The sequence below is a fragment of the Podarcis erhardii genome (assembly GCF_964252035.2).
Source record: "Podarcis erhardii genome assembly, chromosome: 6".
Lineage (NCBI taxonomy): Eukaryota > Metazoa > Chordata > Lepidosauria > Squamata > Lacertidae > Podarcis > Podarcis erhardii.
This window is the reverse complement of record NC_138510.1, coordinates 42847145-42866695: the sequence shown is the minus strand read 5'-3', so window position 1 is coordinate 42866695 and position 19551 is coordinate 42847145.

Here is a 19551-nt window from a genome sequence, read left to right as displayed (position 1 = left end):
CTGACTGTACAAATACGAATTAAATGCAAACTTAAGATGCACCCAGTGTTTGCCTTAGTGTTGTTTGAGGACTTTTGAAAACATTTGTTTTTCCAAGTGGTAGGAAGCTCGGAGCAGAGTTAACTAGGTGGGTGAGGAACCCTGTTGTTGAAGTTGGCCAAAAATGCTCCATAGGTAGTCGAAGCATTATATTTGTATGTCTGTATTCGTATTCCAGAAAAGGAAATGTGCTAATCTTTACTTTTGCTATATTTTTATTTGAATATAGTTCAATGAAAAGTGAAAGTCCTTCCTGCCTGCTAGCTGGCCGATAGACATAAGGAGAACATGTAGTGCTCTTAATGCACTATATTGATATGCTTTTAGTATCCAATTAAATTGTCAGTGCTGTTCCGTTGACGTTCTTACACAAATAAAATCTAGTGACTTGCTAACTTGGATGTTTTCTCTTAGCTTCACAGAAGAACCGTGAGAATTTAAACACAAATGTTGACCAACTTTAAGGAGCAGGCAGATACAATTAATTAATGTGGAACATTAGGGGAACTGTGGGTTAGGTTTGAAACTTCCTTACTGGAAGTTTCTCCCCTAGACCTGCAACTGTTCTGAATGAAGATGTGTTACTGTATTTTTCGCTCCATAGGACGCACCGGACCATAGGGCACACCTAGATTTTTTTGGGGGGGGAATAAAGAAAATTTTTTGTATTGCCCCACCTCCCAGCCCCAAAGAGCAAAGAAGCCAGGACAGCGAGCGGGATGGATCTTGGCTTCGTTTTTAGCCGTGGGGCTGGGGCGGGGGAAGTCAGAGCTTCCCCTGACCCCAGAACAGGTCCGGGAGTGGCGGCAAGGTTGCGTGCAGCCTTGCCGCCGCTCCCGGAGCTTGCGGGGCTGGGGGCACGCTTCGAAGGCTTGCGGATAGCTGCCTGAAGCCTGGAGAGCAAGAGGGGTTGGTGCGCACCGACCCCTCTCGCTTTCCAGGGTTCAGCGAAAGCCTGCATTCGCTCCATAGGACGCACACACATTTCCCCTTCATTTTTGGAGGGGGAAAAAGAGCGTCCTATAGAGCGAAAAATACAGTAATCTGTGTAACATTTTGACATGCAAATGCTTGGCAGTCCTTGGTTTCAAAAGTTGGCACTACTACAGGTGCCACATAATACCCATTCCCCATTTGTAAGAACTCGGTTGTTTAGTGCAATTTGGAACTCCCTGTCTATTGAGATCAAGCAGGTACCTTCACTGTACACTTTTCGGGGCCGGATAAAAACACAATTGTTCAGACAAGCTTACCTTGATGCTTAGAGAGTTGAGAGGTAGATCTGTTTTAGTATTTTAATTTTATATATTTTAATGTATGATTGTATTTTTTTCTGGACTTTACTGTTTTATGTTTTAGTAAAACACTTTTGAGGTTTTTTTTACAATCAAGCGGGGTATAAATTTTATGAAATAAATAATAACATCTGTATGCAAAATTACTAAGCCTGGAACATTGTTTTTTGCTTCCGTGTCTCCATCATAAACAACTTCAGGTGGTAAGAGAGGAGATCAAAATTACCCGCAACTTAAAAGGAAAAAGGCTTTTTGCTCTACAGAAATGTCTGAAGTTTTGTTCAGCTGCAGCTAGATGGCATCAGTTACTTACAAGAAGGAACCTCCTGCTCAAACTTTTGTAGCATTTAGACAGTTCTCAGCTTAGCTAGGGAACTTTAGTGCATGAATGAATGAGAATGTGGTCTGCTACATCCAATTCAGCATAGTTAACCAGATTGATGTCTTGTCTTAAAAATGGTACAGCCATATAAATTTTTATGATATTAGGGGTTATATACTGGCTTGAATAGCATCACCATTGATGCCAGGTTCAGTGCAAATTGGCAAGATAACTTTTACTTTAGTTCCATTGGGCCCTATACGGCCTAGGACCCTCGTACCTACGGGACCGCCTCTCCTGGTATGCCCCATAGAGAAACTTACGGTCTTCAAATAAAAACATCTTGAAGGTCCCAGGCCTCAGAGAAGTTAGGCTGGCCTCAACTAGAGCCAGGGCTTTTTCGGCTGTGGCTCCGATCTGGTGGAACACTCTGTCACAAGAGACCAGGGCCCTGCGGGGCTTGACATCTTTCCGCAGGGCCTGCAAGACAGAGCTGTTCCGCCAGGCCTTTGGCCAGTGCACAGCCTGACTCCCTCCCTTGGCAATCTTTGCGGAGCTCTGGCCCAATGGTGGCCAGTGGCTTGAATTTAATTAATTTTATAATGAATGATTTCAGAGTGTTGTTTATGCTGTACTTTTGTACTGTTTTATTGTTGTTAGCCGCCCTGAGCCCGGCTTCGGCTGGGGAGGGCGGGATATAAATAAAATGTATTATTATTATTATTTAGTACAACCTTTAAGCTCTTGGTATCATAATGGGTTAAACATAGTTGGGCCTGAAAAATCTAATTCCATTGAAAGTTTCTGCCTTACAAGGTACATATTTTAAATTTATGCATAAATTTACCACACACAGGAGTCAAATATGCTATGAGAGAAGTATTCATTTGATAAAGAACAGAAGCTGTTATTCAGCGGCCTGGAATTGTGACAGCAATATTCCTTCTCCTTGTCAGGTAGAGACTGTGGAAGTGCCTTGCGAGTGCCTGGATTCACTAATGGTTGAAGGAACACACAAGTTTAATTCTATGTATTATTTACTTATAAAATCTATGTGCTACTTTTGGGGGCATAGCCCACTCAAGGCTGCTCTTAACAACAAAATAGTCTTAAAGACACAGCAGCATCAACAGTTCCTTAAAACAGGCCAGCTAAAAAAACAAAAAACTGATGCAGCTCACTTGCAATAGCTGTCAGAGCTATATTCTCTATATTGCTCCATCTCGAAAATACTAGTTTTTAAAACCCAGTTGAAAACTCTTGTGTGGAGGTCATGCATGCCTTGGAGAATGGGGGTGGTTTCACAGTCTGGAGGGTATTGCACAAAAGGCCCTGTTCCTCATGCCTGCCAGCTGAATGGACCTTACGGCAGGCATAACATCTGGATGAGCCAGGCCTCTGGAGCAGATCTTAACATCCAAGTAGGTTTGTACAGATGCAGCAGCCTTTCAAATAATTTGATCCCAAATTCTTAAAAGATCAGAACCCACTTTTTGATTTGGGCTACAAAATCAAATTCAGGCAACTATTCAGGCAACTGGTGTCTGAATAGGTTCCATGTGCTCGAATCACCTTTCCCCCTACCAGTAGCATTTTGCTCCATTGGAAGTTTCAAAACCATTTTCAAAGGTAGGGCTCATTGCCCAATGTGGCTAGTGAATAATCCAATTTCTAGGCAAGGTTGTGGTCAGTATAGCAGCTTGAGCCATTACTTGTGCTTCCACAGATGGTGCCGAGTCCAGGACTAGCTCCCACCCTCCATCTAGGACTCGCCATCTCTTTCCACCGCACCTGCAAATTCACACTGCTATATCATGTCTGGATGAAGTTTCTCTCTATCCCCCTTACCTCCACAATAATCTCAAGGAGAGTTCCACAACCTCCCTGGATTTGCAGAGATGGCAATGAGGGAACTGGGTTTTGACTACAAGAGGAAATATTTTCCATAAATGTGAGGAAACAAGATTTCTAAAACTTAAGGCCAGTTCCAAAATGGATTTCTCATTTCTCCGAAACCTCTTAGCCAGTTAAACTTTGGTTAAATTTAGCTAAGGTGGAGATGAAAGACCTGTAGCTCTCCACATGTTATCCCTGAGACAGATGGATCCTTGTACACCTCCTTCCGTCAACTTCAGCCACGTTGGTGTCAAATGTATTGCTCTGCCTGCCTTTGGACCACATCAGTGAGGCCGAGAGGGAGATCTTGTCATCTGGACATCCCAGTACCTCCATATAGGCTGCCCAGTCTTGCACCTGGGGGAGGTTACTTTGGTGCTGCTAATGCAGAAGTTTGATTTCAGACACACCACCATTGTATATTGAGACAGACAAATGCTAACAGCCACCATGCATACTTTTCCTTGATCGTTGGCTGTGGTAAGTGAGGCTGATGGGAGTTGGGAGTCTTGACACCATCTGGAGGACCACAGATTCCCCATCCCTAAGCTAACAACTTTCCTATTTTCCTCACTGCTGGGTTCGCTACCTGCCTTGCTCTTTCAAACAATTACAGTGCAATCCAATGCATGTTTACTTGCAAAGGAATTTTTACTTGGAAATGCAAATTGCCATTGGATTACACCCCCTTATTGTGGAGACCTAGTACATCTAGTGCTTATTTGCTTTGGGGAGGGGGGAATTGCAGTTTGCTGTCTTCCTGATTGCATTCATTTTGAATTGCACTATTAATACCTGGCTAGCTCACTCTCCCCTACAAAACTCCAGGTGTCTGGGCCAGGCCTGTGAGAAAGAGTGAGAATATATTTATGTGAATCTGCACCATTGCCTTTGCCTGAAGAGCTCCTTTTTACCTGCTTCTGGTTGAAAAGGTGACACCTGACCCTGGATTGCCTTGTAGACATAGTGTATCTTTCTCTCTTTATTTAAAACATAGAAGAGTTTATTAGAGTGTGATGGAATTGTTCACCTTGGCATCAGACTACTTGATGGGATATCTTGTCAAGGAAATGCTTTCCAATTCTTTCAGTGCATTCGCTTGGTATTCAGTAAAGAAGAACAGGTGGCAATGGATTCTCTGCAGAGATCTGTCCGATGAGCTTCATGTCCATTGCTGCTTAAGGTGTTGCTAAAGTACCCTAGAAACGCAGGAAGGTCCTGCTGTATCAAGCTCTCTGCAAATATAGGAAGGCAGCCCTGTCTTTGGAAGACTTATTGATAAAGGGTACATACTCTAAAGACTGAGGTGGTAAGGAAAACAGTATGAGAAGTAGGAGCTAAGATGCATTGGTGAGCTATACCTGCTCTCTGGAACTTCCTGCTTCGTAAACCTTTGCCCTAATAAAGTTACAGTGGTACCTCAGGTTAAGAACTTAATTTGTTCTGGAGATCTGTTCTTAACCTGAAACTGTTATTAACCTGAAGCCCCACTTTAGCTAATGGGGCCTCCTGCTGCTGCTGCGCTGCCGGAGCCTGATTTCTGTTCTCATCCTGAAGCAAAGTTCTTAACCTGAAGCACTATTTCTGGGTTATTGGAGTCTGTAATTGAAGCGTATGTAACCTGAAGCATATGTAACCTGAGGTACCACTGTACTTCTAAGGGTGAAATGTGGTTTGTTTGTTTTTTTAAAAAATGAAGCATGTACCTTGGCTGAATTCTCAGCACCCACCAAAAACTTTCATTCAGTCAAGCTTACCAAGACACATAATTTTATTTTATTATGTGTACTTTAAAAACTGCTGATTTCACTTTGATAAAGTTAGGTCAGCTGGTTTCTAACATGTAATTTTCATCTGTGTTTTAATTGGATGTTTTATATTTTATGTAAACTACATTAATGATTAAAGGTAAAAAGGTAAAGGTACCCCTGCCCGTACGGGCTAGTCGTGTCCGACTCTAGGGTTGTGCGCCCATCTCACTTAAGAGGCCGGAGGCCAGCGCTGTCCGGAGACACTTCCGGGTCACGTGGCCAATGTGACGAAGCTGCTCTGGCGAGCACCAGCACAGCACACGGAAACACCATTTACCTTCCCGCTATAAAGCGGTACCTATTTATCTACTTGCACTTAGAGGTGCTTTCAAACTGCTAGGTGGGCAGGAGCTGGGACCGAAGGACGGGAGCTCACCCCGCCACGGGGATTCGAACCGCTGACCATGCGATCAGCAAGCCCTAGGCGCTGAGGTTTTACCCACAGCGCCACCCGCGTCCCACTTTAATGATTAAGTGGTATTTAAATCCTGTTAAGTAAATATGCAATGTTTCAGTTGAACTGGATAGGGTGAAGAAATTCATGCAAAAAACCCCCCATGCTTGTCGGTCCCGTTTTAAGGCAGAGCAGCTACCCTCTCTCACAGAGGTAGCCAATCTGGTGCTCTCCATATGTTGAAATATAGAACTCCAGATTATTACACTGACTGGAGTCCCACAGCATTTGGAGGGCACCATGTTGGCTATTCTTGCTCTTCCACGCTGAGTGGTAGCATAGTTGTGCCAACTGCCCCTTCTGCCTTTGAACCCTCTGTTGAAGATTCTCCCTGCAAGTCCCAAGAGATGAGAAATACAGGGACTCTATAACTTGGGCTGCCTCCTTCTCAGCATTTCCAATCTGAACAAACTGCAAATGAGGCAGCGGGAACTTGTTTGGTGATAGAAATCTTTGAGGGATGAGCCCATCTGAGTAATGTGTGTTCTTGAAGTTTTTCCATGTTCCATTTTATTTCCTGCTTTCTAGCTGTCAACTACACTGATGGCTTTGTGATTAATGTTGATGCCGTATCTCCTGTGTTTGTTTCCATGGCTTCTGATGTCACCAGAAATCCCCTCTTTTTGAACTGAAGCAGCTTGCCGCATTTGTAGATGAATATTGTATGTGGGCTAGCTAGCTGGCTCTGGAATTTCCTGTAAAATCTACAGTACAAGAGGCCTGCTGTTCTGCCTAATGAAGGCCTGTGAAGAGATCCCAAATCCCTGCAAGTAATAAACGGCAGTTGACAAAAGCTGGACATACTTTAGGTTATATTCCTAAGGAACTGACTGCTTGTTGTGTTAGCAAAAGGCCTAGAGGGACAGCCATCACACAGGAATAGAGAACTATTGCGGTGACATGCTAATAAGAAACTGGCAGGCTATCTAGAGCAATCTTTCCCATTGCAAACCTGCTCTTTACTAATCTGTCATCGGCAAGAGGTCTTAATCGGAGACAAGTGCACAGGCATGGCTCTTGCTATCTGTACACAAAAAGCGGCATGGAGCTGCTATCTAGGAGACGGCTTCCTTTCCTGCTGGACCACAATTAGGTGGGAAAGGCCCACGCAAGTCCCACCTCTGCCCTTCCCACAGGGTGCAGTGCAAGAGCTCACCCACTGCGACCTGGAGTCCAACAACATCTGGAGGGCCCCAACTCCCATCAGACTCAGCCAGTATGGCTAATGAGTTGTGAGGGCCACAGGTTCCCTATTCCTGCTGTAATAGCATCGGGTTTCCCTCTTGTGGTGCCTGAGCTCTTGTAGATTCATACCAACGGGGATGCAGAGGAACTGCTCAGAGGGTAAAGTGGAGTGTGGGCATTTGCCTTCTACTGAGTCCATGTCACTGGCCCATTTAGCTCAGTATGATCAGCGCCAGAGGGATCCTCCAGATGTTGGACTTCAGCGGCCATCAGTCCTAGGCAGCATAGCCATTGGTCGGGGATGATGGAAGTTGTTGTCTGGCAACATCTTCAGGGCACCATGTTCTATGTGGAGTGGAAACAGCTTTCCAGGTTTCTTGAGATGGAGCTTTTCCACCCCTTCCTGGAAATGCCAGAGTGCCTTTTGCACACAAAAACTATGCTCTAGTACTGATCTGTGGCCCTTCCCACTAGAATAGATGAAAATGTTGTCTCCACTAAGCCTTCCTGTCTGAAGCTTCCTTTTCAGCATCTCTTCTCAGCAATAATCATGGGATCCCTCCCCAGGCTTTAAGCACTAGGCTGAACACCTTAAATTGGGCCTGCAAACCATCTGGCAGCCAATGTATATATGCATCTTTTGTCTCTGAGATTGCTATAAGGTCTCAAGGTCCAGTTCTACCTCCTGGCTTAAGGTCTGAATGCAGTGGTTCCATTCCATAGCCACTGCAAGGCGCTCCAGATAGTGTTCCCTCCACAACACCACTATTTTGCTTCAAAGCTGAGTCAGGATTTGAAACTGGGTCTCCCTACTCCTAGCCTACCACTGTACTTATGACAACTATGCCAAGTTAAAAGTGGCATTGACAGGTGTTCCTGGGTTTAGACATGTCTGTGGCTGTGCTGAAAAAAATCCGATTTGCGAGGTCAGGTGGGTTTTTTTGGTGCTGAGAGAAGTCAAGGAAAAAGAATGGCTAGCTCTTTTTATTGCTTTTGATGTGAGTATGTGAAAACATTTTGGATAATTGGGCACTTTCACTTCCAGAAGTCCTTACCACGTAGAAGTGATACTGGCTGTTATCACATGTGCATTGTGTTTAGTGTGATTACGAGACTTAGGATTTGCTAATCATTTAACATTAAAAGCTTGTGCTTAAACAAAACATAATTACCACTGTTTAATTTTAATTTTAATTAATGTTATTAGTATTCTCATTAATAAGGCAATTAATTTTAAAATGAAATTAATGCAGGTTGACTTACTTGCATTAATTACTTGGCTGCTTAAATGATTGAATTCACATGGAATTAAATCCAGATATTCCAACTCTGAAGCCATTCAGATAAAGTTCACCAAGGTTGTGAATTTGAATATTTGCTCAAGTAAGCTAATATAGTTGAATTTTTTTGGTCTAAAAGCTGTTGATTGTACTCATGTTTCACTAATGGTTGGCCAAAATGTTACTGGATTCTGAGGTAAATGTTTGCACAGATCAACTATGTGAAAACTGCAGAGATCCCTAAGGCTACAATCCGAAACATGCTTACCTAGAAGTAAGCAGCTTTTAGTTCATTGGGATGCACAAAATGTGCCTTAAGGTCCATTTCCTTAACATCAGACAATTTTTTTGCTACATTGGAAAAAAAATTAGAAATAATGAGGGAAAATGGGGAAAGGGCATTTTCAGCCAGTTATTTCAGAATGGTGAGTGAAATTCACTCCCCCCCCCCATTTGTTTGTTCATTATGCCCCAATCTTCTAACAGTTCAAGGTGGCTTAAAATGTGTTAAATTCAGAGATATCATCCTAAAATAAAATTAAGTATTTAAAGCAACAAAATAAAGACAAAATGTCCCTGTGAAAATCAGCCACAGCAACACCAACAATAAGTAAACATAGAATGTAGAATAAATGCCCTACTTTTGAAAAAATAATAATGATATCTCTATGGTAGTTTTTGTTATGGGAATACTGCCTCAGACCCTCCTGGGCGCTGCGGACCCCCAATTTGGAACTTCTACCCTAGTGCGCAGATAGACATGTATATTGCTCACTTTATCTTCATGGTTTTAATCCCTGCGTGGAACTGCTTTGCACCTTTAAGCATTTGGATGAAAAAAACCTCTAATGCTTTCCCCAGCATCTATTGCCCATTAACGGTAATCAATGCCTTGGGTGTCTGCATCACTTTTATCCCTGCCTTATTGGGATATTTTATTTATCTCCTTGGTGGCTTTGTCGGGATTTACCATTCAGTAAGTGCCACTTCTCATTCCTCTAACCCCAGTGATCTTGTTAACGTAATCACCGTGCCCAGATTAAATATTTACTAGTTGCTTTTCCTTCTCACCTTTGCCTGTTCTCTTCTTTTAATTAAAGATTAAGCAGGTGGGCATTGGTGTATTTGTGTGGGGGTGGTTTGCTAGAAGTCCTTTTTTTTGCAGGTGCTTTGTTATGACAGATCTGGTAGAGTGAACCTAACATAAAAGCTTTAAAAATATTGAGCAGTCTTTAGCAGTGAGGCTATCGTGAATGTAGGCATGCTGGGTATTTGCTGAAGAAACTAACAATCCTAAACCAAATATTCATAGTGAAGTTTGTATGCATTAAACTTAATAGAGTCTGAAGGACTATCTGGAGAAACTCTGCAAAGCAGTCATGTAGCATTTGAAGTGTGACATACCATCGTTTTCCAGGTGTATTCAACCTACCAGGGAGCTTCTTGTCAACAGTGAGAATAGGAAACAATGGAGATTTTTTTGTAAAAAAGTGTCATTTCCTCTATAGTTTCAGAAGACATGTCAGTTTTAATTATTTTACTTATTTCATAAAAAATTTACATGCTTGGTTGTAAAAAAATCCAAAACCCAACAGCAACCCTCAAAGCAGTTTCCAAAAAGGTATAAACAAAAACATAAAACAAGAAAATCAAGGAAAAAATTGCAGTCATACTTTAAAACAGACAGAAGTTAAAATACTAAAACATATCAAAGTTATGCAGCAGGGAGCCCTCTAAGGAGCTGTGACTTGGAGGCAAAGTGGGGCACAAGTCTCTCTCCATGGAGAATTGGTAGAGGTAAGCTTCCTGGAAATGGGTAAGTAGCCATTCATACATGGGGTTGGGAAGCACTGCATCATTTTCCTAGAAAAGTTCAAGATTTGACCACCCCTGGGCTCAAGGGAGCCCTAAACAATGTGGCATGGAAGGGGAGGTTGTATCCTTTTACTGCAGTAGATTTGTGTAGAGCTTGGCCCTTCAAACCGTTCTCCAGAAAGATAGGTTTCATACTGATTGACTTCCTGAAAAATGCTATTGGATGCTAAAAGTTGGGGGGTCTTTCCATCATATAAGACGTGGCTAATCATGCTTCTCAGGTTTCTTCTATTTGCACATTCCAGACAATCCATATTTATATTGGGTGGCGTTCAACTAAGTTTTACTCAAAGTAGACCCATTGAAATGAATGAAGATTACGCAAGTTAGCTACATTAGTTGAATACCACCAATTACGTATTCAGATTAAAAAAGGTAAAGGACCCCTGACAGTTAAGTCCAGTCATGAATGACTCTGGGGTTGCAGCATTTGTCTGGCTTTACTGGCCAAGGGAGCTGGCATTTGTCTGCAGACAGTTCTTCCAGGTCATGTGGCCAGCATGACTGAGCCGCTTCTGGTGAAACCAGAGCAGTACACGGAAATGCCGTTTACCTTCCTGCTGGAGCAGTACCTATTTATCTACTTGCACTTTGATGTGCTTTCAAACTGCTAGGTTGGCAGGAGCAGGAACCGAGCAATGGGAGCTCACCCCATTGCGGGGATTCGAACCGCCAACCTTCTGATTGGCAAGCCCTAGGCTTAGTGGTTTAGACCACAGCACCACCCGTGTCCCTATATTCAGCTTAGTTGTCCTTAACAAAGAAAAGCCTTTTTCACCACAGGAAACAACGATGTATCCCTCTGGTTATTTTAGTTGGGCTATTCTGTATCTTCTCTTAAGTTTTATACAGTACATGTAGGGCTATTCAAATAGTTTCCCAAGTCCTTCTCTGACAAGCTAACCATTACACGAGTGTCAGATTCCTCCTTCGCAGTCTCAGTGCTGCCCTTCTAGAACACAGCAAGGAGAAAGATGAGGACAAAACACCTGTCATTGGATCTGGTTGTAGTTCACTGTTGAGCTCCCTGCCTTCTGCCCCAGCATTCCTAATGGGCATCAGCCGCCACTGCAGTTGAATGTTTGTATTTGTACAACAAGATCACTAAACTCACTTTAAACATGTTCAGTCCTTTTCTTAAGAATTCCCTGCACTGAATGCTTGCCCTTGCCGCTGCTGCAGCTGTCTCCTGTTATAACCAAGAGATATTTCCTGGGTGAGTTGTAGGCAATTTAAAACACCAGCGGTGCACATTGTTTTGTAGACGTATATGTTGACTGCCGTTTGCTTTTTCATTGCCCCTCTCCCAGTTTGATCAGGGCTTTTGGAGCTCCTTGTGTTTGGGGATTTTAATGCATTGGATTACATAATCCCCTCTGCTAGGACGTAATACCTTTCTTCACCCTTGGCACTAGGTTATTTGAATAATGCAGCTTCCAATGTACTTCCCTCCATTATTTTAAAAAATAAATAGCTCATTTTTAATTGAATTTCTCGAACACATTCATAACAACTTTTTAAAAAAGCACTTCCCCCCCTAATTTTAAAAACCAGTAAGATAAGATGGGGATCAAATAATAAGGTACACAGGTTGAGAAACTGACCTAAAACTGCCCATTTACTGCACACAACCAGTAGGTGGCAGTGATACTCCAAATTCAAGTTGCATGGACCTGTTACCATGGCAACTGAAAACACTTCTCCCAGATCCACTCAGCTGAATTAATAGCACAGACCAGGGAAGGATGCAGTTGAACATGTCCGGGAAATTTGGAATTCTGGATGCATAGCACACAGGCTCTTGGGGAGGGGTGTGTGTTATTTCCTCATTCAAGAAAACACACTCTAGGCTTTTTCTAGCACTCACCTTTCAAGAGAAAAGTTGCAGCCCAACCACAACCAGGTTTAACTGGAAACATGGCCAATTAAATAGGAATTTATTTATTTTTAGCTAGTGTGCTTAGACCTGATCTTTCTTGCACAGACCCTCCCCTACAGAATTTATCTGGGACTGCCAAATCCTAAGCTGCTGCTCCTCGCCTTTCTCTACCATTCATGCCATACCCATCATTATCTACGTTCCAGACTCTCCGAACACAAAAAAGGCTCTCTCTAAGCCTTGGGGCTGAAGGCCTGCTTCTTATAGGAACAGTTCTGTAACCAAGCACAACTGTGCCTGGGTGCAAACAATATATTGTGCGCCCCCTACCCCATTGCTATTTGCATAAACAATCAAACAAAAATAATTTGCAGGGCGCTCTTGTGTTGGCAGTCCTAACGCTCACAAACTCTTAAAATACATACATTACACAAGGCAGTATGTACACAAAAGGCAGGGGCCAGTCTTGCGCACCCCCTGCCACAGATCTTGCACCCAGTGTTGGGACACCAGCTGCACTGCCCCTGGCTACGCTTCTGTGTATGAGAGATTCCTCTTAGTAACTCTTTGTGTAAGATGATCAGGAGAGAACACTCTGCCCCAAAGCACCACAGATCCTGTGCGGTCTAAGTCACCTCCCTGAAATACTGTGAGCAAGCCCTTCTTGTGCTTCCCTAGATAAAGTTTAGCTGGGCTTTAACCCAGATATTGGTACTGTATCTTTAACGCATGCCAGGGACAGGGAATATTGGTACTGTATCTTTAACGCATGCCAGGGACAGGGAATCTGTCAACCCTTCAAATGCTGGACTGCAACCACCATCACCTTTGTCCACTGGAGGCTGATGGGAATTGGAGGACAAGATCTTGTGGGGTTTGGGGACAGATGTCCCCCATTTCTGGCATACGTGATGGGAGAGGCTGCTGTTGCCCGCTTCCTCACACAACCTCCTCCTCTCTGCTGTGGAGCAAAACCAAAGTTGTCCTCACTTCAGTAAGCAGGGCTGGAGGGCCAGGCATGAAGAGGAAGGCATACTGATGGCAACTTCTCTAACTGCATGAGCAAGGCTGAAGGAGTAATCTCTGGGTGGGTTGCAATCTGTCACTCCTGACTTGGATTCTGATTCTAGCCATTTGAAGTAACATGCAGATTTCTATTTTCTCGCCAGTGCTCCTGCCTCTGGTTTCTTCCTCAAATACACATTCAGACCTCTAATCTGTGAGAACTGTAGAAGCTATTGATTTTGTGGAGCCCCAACCTCTATTGTTAAAGCTTCTGAGTGCCCTGAAAGTAGTGCTGTTCTAGTGCCTTCAACGGCACAGCGGTTGCGCCACTGCTTTTAGAGCACAGGGCTGTCATTTCTGTGCACATCATGATACCTGTGCTGTACATTAGTAGTGTTCAGCTATCATTTTATCTCATGCTAAGTTCCATGAGAAAGAAGCAGTGGGCCTTACTTCTTGGTAACCACCAGTGCCACATGCAGTTTTGTGCAGATTTCAATCAGATTTTGCCCATGCCTCCCATAACAGAAAAGTGGGTAGACCTGTCAAATGTGTGGTTACTTCTCTTTGTTCGTCTGCCATAAGGAGAAATGTGTGTGGAAATGTCCCCAGTGTCTGACTGCTAAGGTGTTACTAACATCTTTAACAGACTGAATTGCTGCACAAAAGAACTAGAGTGGTAGCTTTTCTACTTGCTGCTTTGTAGTGGAGGAAATGCAGTGGTGAGTGAAAGCTTTCTTATGACACAGCCAATAACCCAAAGATAATAGTCTGTAGAAACATTAGATGAGGCTGCTGGATCAGGCCAGTGGCCCAGCTAGTCTATCATCCTGTTGTGACAGTTGCCAACCAGATGCTTGTGGGAAACCCCAAAACAGGACCTGAGCACAAGAGCGTTCACACCACCAGCAGCTTCCAGCAACTCGTATTCAGAAGCATTAATGCCTCTAACCATGAAGGCAGGAGCATAGCCTGACTAGTAACCATGGGTAGCTTTATCCTCCATAAATTGACCCATTCCTCTAAGTCGTCCAAGCTGGTGATAACTGCCTCTAATAGTAGCACATCACTGTACTCTTCTATTACATTTCACATGCAACCTCTCTGTTGGGATGAGAACATGGATTTTGGCGAAGGACTCCTAGCTTGGTGATTTGGATGCAGAAGGTCCCAGGGTCAACCCCCAACATCTCCATGTAAGGCTGGCCATGTTCCCTTCCTGAAACTCTGGAGATCCCTATCCATCAGTGTCAACAACGTTGAGCTAGAAGAACCTATGGTCTGACTTACTACAATGTTCCTATGAATGCACATTTATAAAATAAGATAAAACCTATCTGGCATTTTTCAAGCTTAGGAATCATTGCTCCTCTCTTTGCTATAACTGGCCAAGGCACAGTGCTCAAGCCAATGTGCATTCATGGTGCCAAGGTTACTGCCACCTTATAATGGCTCTGGGAATAGTGGTGATGCAGGGGGCACCCTCCCTCTGGAGCACTGCAGAATCTCACCTGAACCCCTATTACGTCTGTGCCGTGCTTCCTAGACCTTCCTTCCTATATCATTACAAACCAATCCCGGCAGTGCTTTATCATGGTGGCAGAAATGAACAGATTTGGATCAAGGCAATCACACACTGGATATTTATCTGTCATTTTTGCAAGAGCAGGGCTACTTGTGTTGCTTCGTTGTGTTCCTGTGCTTGTGCAATTCCAGGTTTGGGTTGCAGTCAGCGATTCTCATGCTAGTAGAACCAGGGAAATTTTCAGCAGCAGCCGAAAGCTTTCCATTCCTGTTCAGTCACTGAAGGGGAAAGTAAAATATTCCCCCCCCTCTCTCTCTGCAACCTCACCCATGTGTGTGTATGAATCCACATCACCTGATTTAAAGCCCTTTAGGTTGATCAGAAAAGGATTAATACCTGAAGGCTGTCCCGCATGTCTGGAGGAAATGCCCGTTCCAGTTCTGTAGCTAAATAGGGATCTGAAAAGCAGACGGCTCATGACCTCTCTCATGATAGGCTGTTGCTCATCTCACATTTGCAAATGTCTCTGCTTTCCAGCCCCCCCCCCCGGGGGCCATAGGACCTGTCTCCAGAGATGCTTCCTAAGCAGCTACAAATTAACAATTTGAGTGCAGTGAGCCAAGCTGGATGCACAGACGTCTGGCCATCTGCATATATGTTGATTTGAGATGTGCGTCATTCCAATGGGACAAGATGATCAAGCTCCATTGAACTGGCCACCTGAGGCTCTCTCCCTGTGCTGTGCTAGGAGTGCTTATAGAAGACAGACGCTGGCTAATGCAGTCTTCCTCGACCTGATGCCCTCCAGATGTTTTTGACTACAACTTCCATCAGCCCCAGCTAGCATAGCCATGCTGTTGTACTCCAAAACATATAGAAGACACCAAGTTGGGGAATGTTGGCCCTAATAGTAGGTATTGTGTGACTTCAGCTTTTTTATACCTGTGGTTAAGGGCAGCCATATCAGCTTGGAAAGAAATCCCACTGAATTCAGTGGGCTTTAGTCCCACATAAATACATATCTCTGAATAATCACACATCACTTGAACCTTTAAGTCCGTGCAGCAGGAGTATGTTGACAAGCTGCTTGGAGGTTTGAGGCCTACCACTTGCCTCTGATTCACTCTCTGTCCCAACAAGTAAAAATAGCCAGATCTGGACAATCAAACCTTGGGCCTTGGAGGTGGACAGTGTCTCCTTAAGGAATGGTGGGGCTCTGCTCTTCTTGAAGAAAGTGGTGATAACCCCTTTTAAAGAAAACCAGGCTTGATTCATGGCAGATTTATATAATTGTCATCCAGTGTTGAATTTGCTATTCTTGGGCAAGGTGCTGTAGGGATGTGTTTATGGTTTAACTCCAGGAAGTTCTAGATATGTGGTTCCCAATGTGAGGCACACGCCCCACAGGGGGCAGTTTGATTTTTTTGGGGGGGGGGAATTCGAGAATTAGTTATTAACAATGGCCTTTTAGGCTTCCTCCATGTGAACAGGAGTTCACTTTTTGAATAATAAGAATTATATGTCACAGGGGCATCAGGATTTTAGAGATACTTAGGTGGGGCATGGCCCAAAAAAAAGGTTGGGAACCACTGTTCTAGATGATACTGATTTATTTGGATTCATTCTAGGGTGGCTTCTGGCCTGACTGTGGTCCTGTTGACCACGATAGCCTACTGGAGCATATTGCCAGAGCTAGCTCTGGTCCTTTCTAGTGGGATGGGTCCATAAAGTGGTGTAGGGAAACTATTATTCCACCCCATGGTGAAATTCCTGTGCAAACCACCTTATGGTTTTGTTTTTTATTTACACTGCCACAAGTGCTAGCCATAAGGGTTATAGCCTTAAGGGCTAGAAGGCTGGTCCTTTAAAAAATATAAAATATACAGTTCTCAAGAATCTGAGTGTTAGGTTAGAAGATTCTGTGCTGAGCAGTGTTGTAGAGCCTTCCAATTTCAAGAATCCTGATGTTTGCACTAATTTAATTTGGCAGCAGTGTTCTCACAGAAAGGAAGCTAGTCAAATTCCATCATAATACTCTTGAGGGTCTGCTGTTGGATTGTAGTGAATAGGGCTATTACTACGACTTTATCTTAACATGATGGGTGATCAGAGTTTGGGATTGAATCAGGTGGAGAACTTCTGACCTGTGGGCCATACTTGGTCCAACATGCCTCCCAACTGGCCTTGGAAACCATGTTGGAAAGCCACATGCTCCCACCCTAAACCTGACAGCACATATCATTAGATGAAACAATGTTTTTAAACAACTCCGACTATCCCTGGCCATTGGCCATGCTTTTTAGGGCTGAAGGAAGTTGTACTTCGACGGCATCTGGAGGGCCCAGGATTCCTTACACCTGTGTTTGAAAATGGTTTTTTGATACAGAGATGTCTTGGACTGGGGAAAGTGGCATGCCCCATCTCCAGCAAAATGAAGGAGACAGGTTATATGTGAGAGAAGCGGTTAGCCTCCCTCTAAGAGCCTTCTCTCTAAGAAGGCTCACCTAGTGACCATATTAACATATTTTTGGCACCAGACAAAGACATTTCTTATTTCTCTTAGGGGAATTAAAAAAATGTTTTTATTGCTCTCGGGGTTTTTTTTAGTCCCACTGGCTTTAATGGTGATTGTGTTTATCCTGTCAGGGAGGTAGTTTTGATTATTGTGGTTCTGTTGATTGTGTTATTTTTATGTTTCTTATAGCTAGATGATTGTTACTGAAGTGCATTGGCTGTTTTTATATAATTTACCTTTAGTGTAAGGTGATGACAAAATTGAATGAATGAATAATAAATGTAACAAAAGCAGCAGGGGTTGTGTGTGTGTGTGTGTGTGTGTGTGTGTGTGAGTGTGTGTGTGTGAGAGAGAGAGAGAGAGAGAGAGAGAGAGACAGCAGCAGCGAGTGCCAAAAGTATCTTGGGGCACAATTTGTCCCTCTCTGGGGATCTGATGTGAGGTTGGTAATTTGTTGTTATCAGACATCCCAACAGCTGAGTTGCTGCTCCTAAAGAGGGGAGGGGGCGAGGCAACAGGAAGGTTGGTACAGTGCAAATACACTGGCAGGATCACAGGAATTGCTCTGCTGATGTGCTTGCACCATGCCGACCTCCCCCCCCCTTTCCTTTCCAGGAAGCAGCGACACAGCTGTTGGGAGGTCAAATAAGTGTTCTTGCCATGCCACACCACCCATTACTGGACCTTTAGTGCCTCAGCAGTGCTCTTCCCCTCCCACATTGCACCCCCTTTCTTACTGCCACCTACTTGTTCCAGGAGAAGGTGGTATGGGAGCTGCAGCCATAGCTGTTGCCAGTTGCTCACCCTCTCACCTGACAGGTCAAGTGAGCAAGTGATACCTGATTTGCCTCAACCCTGTGACCGCCTCCCTGTTTGCTCACTTACCCTGGAGCATGTGTGTAGCGATAGCAACTAGGAGAGGGGGCAGCAGTCACAGTTACTTGCTCAATTAGTCCTTTCCCCACCCAACTTTCCATCGGATTTTTGTTGCATGCAAAAATTTGCAAGCACTGAAAACGTTAGCAGTGTTAGGCTATTACATTCCTACCCCTAACTGGATATGCTGGGGAGTGAACCTGCAACCTCCTGCATGCAAAACAGGTGCTCTGTCACTGAGTTATAAGCATCTCCTCCTTATTTCCCATGTAAGCCCTCTTGTTTTTTTTAATTATTATTATCACATATGCTCCTGGGCTGAACCCTGGAATTCAAAGCAAGTTCTGGAGCTGAAATCTGGTAAACTATGGTTGCAGTAAGACCCTAGAGTTGGGGGAAAAACACAATGCTAAATATCCTGAAGCCTGGTGTTGGTGGGTAGTGGTTATGTTTAAAGAATTTACCTTCTCTTGCAGTCTACGGCCATACTACCCTGAACACGTCTGATCTCGGAAGCTAAGCAGGGTCAGGCCTGGTTAGTACTTGGATGGGAGACTGGGTGCATCTTATCATGCATCCCTGCTCCCGCACCTGCTTCCTTGCCTTCCCTTAAGCCCCAACATCTACTTCTCCAAGTGTCATTCTTCTAGCCAAATGAAGCCAAGAGAAGGCTAATGATCTTGCTTACAGAGCACACATGCAGCAGATGTTCTCTCTTCCTTTTTGCAAGTTCTCCTAATCTGCTCCTAACAAGCAGTGCCTGCAAAGAGTGCCCCTTTAAGCTCATCAGAGCCAGCCCCCCTCTCTTAGCAAACAGTGGGTTTCTCTCTGTTTAAATACGATTAGGCTGTTTTGAAACACAGCCTACTGCTCTATCTTTTCCTATGCCAGTTTAAGAGGCCCTTTTCAGGTTCTGGATCTAGGAAATATTAATGCACAGCACTTGCTAATAAGCAAGGGAGGGATCTGTAGATGGGAGCAGTAGCTCCAGTTTGTTCTCAATACAGCAAAGTCCAATTGACAAGGTACCCCTGTGGGACTCGCAAATCATCTGCTGAAATGAGATAGAAAATATGCTTCTTTGATGTGAGATGCTGATGCGCAAGCAGAAGGAGGGCTTGAACCCTATAAATACAGGGAGGAATTAGTAATCCCACAGCCATATAAATGCAAGGCTGTGCATCCTCTGAAATTTGTCAGCCCAGCTAATGTGTCCGCAGTGCCAAAGTTAATGTTTAATTGCAGGCATCCTCATTTGCTTCAAAGGATGAAGGAGAATCGTGAAGCAGATGCACAACCAGGAGCATCCAAGCTCACATCACTTGCACTCATTTGGAGGCTTAGGTACCAACGCAGCCCAACTGGCAACTTGTTTATAACTAAATAGGTACTGCACTAGTTATCCAGCACATACCATTGAAACAGAAGTCACCAGACCCTTATATATAGTGAGAGGGTGAGGAGGGTTTATTACTCAGAAGGGTGGTGGGAATGGGTGATTGGCTGCTGACAACTGTTAACAACTGCAATTGGTCTTATAAGAAAAAGCAAGGGGTGAGATGGCTAAAAATAGCTTTATCATGTATAATGAGAT